This window comes from Chiloscyllium plagiosum, chromosome 9, assembly GCF_004010195.1.
Source record: "Chiloscyllium plagiosum isolate BGI_BamShark_2017 chromosome 9, ASM401019v2, whole genome shotgun sequence".
NCBI lineage: Eukaryota > Metazoa > Chordata > Chondrichthyes > Orectolobiformes > Hemiscylliidae > Chiloscyllium > Chiloscyllium plagiosum.
In genome coordinates, this window is record NC_057718.1 from 17,209,089 (window position 1) to 17,213,058 (window position 3,970).

Consider the following 3,970-nt stretch of genomic DNA (forward strand, 5'->3'; position numbering starts at 1 on the left):
CAGCGAGGCCAGGCCCATCCTTCGCAACACCGGGGACAAGTAGAACCTCAGTACGTAGTGACACTTGGTGTTTGCGTACCGGGGATCCAGGCGCAGATTGATGCAGCCACGCCCAAAGGTGGCCACCAGGGTGAGGGTGGCATTGAGCGTGTTTTTTCCCCCATTGCCCAGGTCTTTATGCATTGTGTCTCTTCGGACCCGGTCCATCTTTGATCACCACATGAAGTGGAAGGTGGCCCGTGTGACTGCGACGGCACAGGTTCTGGGGATAGGCAAGACTTGTGCCTCATATAACAATACTGAGACAACCTCACACCTGATGACCAGTTTTTTTCCCGCGATGGAGAGCGACCGTAGTTTCCATCTGCCCAGTTTCTGCCTCATTTGCCTGATCCGTTCCTCCCATGTCTTGGCGCACACCCCAGCCCCTCCGAACCAAATACCCAGCACCTTCAGGTGTTCAGTCCTGACGGTGAAGGGGATCGAGGATTGGTCGGCCCAGTTCCCGAAGAGCATGGCCTCGCTCTTGCCTCGGTTTACCTTGGCCCCCGAGGCCTGCTCGAACTGGTCACAAATGCACATGAGTCTGCGCACGAACAGCGGATCCAAGCAGAAAACGGCGACATGATCCATGTACAGGGAGGCCTTAACCTGCAGGCCCCCGCTGCCAGGAATAGTCACCCCTCTCAGGCTCGCATCCTTCCTGATGGACTCGGCCAATGGCTCTATGCAGCACACACACAAGGCAGGAGGGAGAGGGCAGCCCTGCCTGACTTCAGATCTGACTGGGAAGCTATCTGATTCCCACCCATTGATTGAGACTGCACTAACAATGTTGGTGTAGAGCAGTCTGATCCAACTGCAGATTCCCTCCCCAAAGCACATTTTGGAGAGAACATCTCTCATATACCTGTATGATATCCTGTCAAAGGCATTCTCCTGGTCCAGGCTGATCAGGCAGGTGTCCAACCCTCTGTCCTGCACGTAGGCGATCGTATCCCTGAGGAGTGCGAGACTCTCAGCGATCTTCCTGCCCGGTACAGCACAGGTTTGGTCAGGGTGAATCACCGATCCCAGAGCAGACCTGACCCGGTTGGCGATGACCTTTGACAAGAATTTGTAGTCTGTGTTTAACAGTGAGATTGGTCTTCAATTTCTAATTTCCTCCCTCTCCCCGTTCCACTTGTAGATGAGGGTGATGATGCCTTTTCTCATGGATTCACTCATGGTACCTGCCTAGGAATCTTTATAACAGCCAGAGTCGAATCCAGAATATACCATCATCCAAACCGAGGGGCAGGAGAGGTGTGATATAGACATTATATACCAGGGAAAGAATGTGTGTGTGTGTGTGTGTGTCTGTGTGTGTGTCTGTGTGTGTGTGTTGGGGGGGAGGGGGAGGGAGAACAAAAGGGAAAGTCTGGGACAGACTAGTAAAGATATAAACAGAAACAGAGAATGCTGGAATAAGCCTGGCAGCATCTATATACTGAGAGAGGGAAAACAGAGTTACCGTTTCCAGTCCCTGGGAATGGTCATGTTTGTGGTACAGGCACAGAACATTTCTCCAGAGTCAGTGTGAAGGTCAGGAGCAGAATATGAAGTTGAATGTGGAGAAAGGGGATATTTTGGGAGTAAGAATAAAAGGGGAGAGAAATGGAATAAAGTTGAAGAGGGAGATGGCACGGAGCAGGGTGTCACTTAGCCCATGGACACACAAGGTAGCCACTGAGCCATCAGTGACACACATGATGGCCACCAGACCACAATATGGAGAGCAAACACAGACACTGCCTGGGGCCACCAGAATGCCCAACACAATGCACTCACAACCTAGTTGATTAGTTTGAGGCGGGTGGGGGAGAGAATACCCATGAGTAACGTATATTGCCCACCAATACCTTTGATAGAAATGCTAACAGTTTGATACGGACTCAATACAAAGTACTAATAGCCAGGGCTGTGGTAATCGTCCTTCTCAGAAAGAGCGATTAGAACCCATTACTACAGCAATGGATGTCCGCGCAGACATTGAAACTGACAATGTCAGCACTGAAACTGACAATGACCACACTGAAATTAACAAAGGCTGCACTGGAACTGATAATGACTACACTGAAACTATCAAGGATTCTGCAATGTTTCCAATAAACAAACTATGTTACAGAGACAAGAACCTCATCACTGACTTATTATACTACAAAATGTATAAAAGTATATTGACATGTGCTCCTGACCACTGTGCTGTTGGTGTCTTTCCCTCCCCGGAGCTCCGGTATTTCCTTGTACAATAAACTCTGTCATTGAACCCCGACTCTGACTCCCAAGACTGGTGATTTTCCCCATAACAATTGGCGCTGCAAGCAGGGTTCTTATTCCTGGTGTCCTGGTCAAAGGCCATGATCAGTGTGGGGGGTGGATGGGTGCCAGGGTAAGAACCAAGTTGTACCTGCAAACAGGAAGAGCCAGACTGGGTCAGGGACACAGTTTTATGGGTATACTGATCGTAATGTCTAACTTGCTACAGTACTGAGTTAAAAAAAATTTAAGTGCATGTCTGTGGAGGATAAGTGTTTAACTTGTATCAACTGCTGTAAGAACCTGCTGCTTTTGCTGTAACAGCCAGAGGACAAGGTAGTGCCTGTCTCAAAAGTCCTGCCCTAAACTGATTGTTAAGAGAGGTAGCCTCCCCCACGTGAAGGTTGGGATTTGAAGTGGGAATTGAGGCGCCGAGGGCATTAGGAGTTGTGAAGTGCAAGAGGCAAAGTCAGGTAACGCTGGACTCTGTAGGGGCAAACAATGCAGAGTCCAGTTAGAGTTTAAGTTAAAAGTTGGGTGCTGTTTGTACTTGTAATTTCCAATGTGGTGAGGAAGAGGAGCTGATCACTCTGACCAAGAGCCAAACCTCAGTGGAGCGCATGTTACCAAGGTAGGGAGCATGGACACTGTGAGTAACTGCGATATCCTGTCAGCCTGTATTAGAACGACAGAGCTCGAATAGTGGCGGTGGCCAGGAGGGTAAAGAATCCTAACGGTAGAGAGCACACTGGGCAAGAGATAGGTTTCTGGGCCTATCAGGAGGTGTTGGGTCAGTAGGGGTGGCCAGGAGGGTAGAGAAGTCCCACTGGTAGACAGCACACCCTATTTAACCAGCATTCCCAGCCGAACGGTAGGTACTGTCTAGTAGTGGTGACCAGGAGGGTAGAGATGTCCCACCGGAACACAGCACACCTTGCTCGGAGGCTGCTACGGCTGTACGGATGGTGCTGGGACAGTATTATTGGCCGGGGGGTAGGGGAGTCCCCACTGCATTAGAAACACTTTACTGTTGGTTGTATCTGGGGATACGCAATCTGCTAAATGGCAGATCAATGTTTTAGAGGGGATACTGCAGATTCCCTTATTGAGAAAGACAAGGCAGGCAGACAAGGGTTGACAGACCAAATGAAGAAAAGTGGTTGGGATCCATCCCAGACATTAGCACAACAGAGAGAGTGGATAGATAAACAAAAACAAAATAAAACTAAAAATGTTAGTGTACCAATTAGCAGGCCTAATTGAACAAGTAGGTGCCTCCACTAGCAGGTGGAGAAAAGGCCAAGAATGAATTGAGGAGTTAGAGGACAGGATAAAGGAGCTAGAACAAAGATTAGAAAAAGTCCAGGAGGAAAGGGAGACTGACTGTCTCCCCTCCTACAAAACCGTCCATCAGGGACCAACTGCTCCCTGTTGGACAAACCGTGCAAGAGTATAACTCAGCGCCCATTACCAGAGGAGGAACAGAATCATAACCCAAAACGAATTATAAACCCTTCACCCCGGGGGAGAGGCAGCAGATTATGGCCTCCCTGGGCAAATTACAGCCCCAGAGTGCAAACACCAGGTTCTGGGAAGAGCTGGATAATGTATGGGTCAGGCACCAACTACACCTGAGGGACATACACCAGCTGGTCCGGGCAGCTTGCCCAAT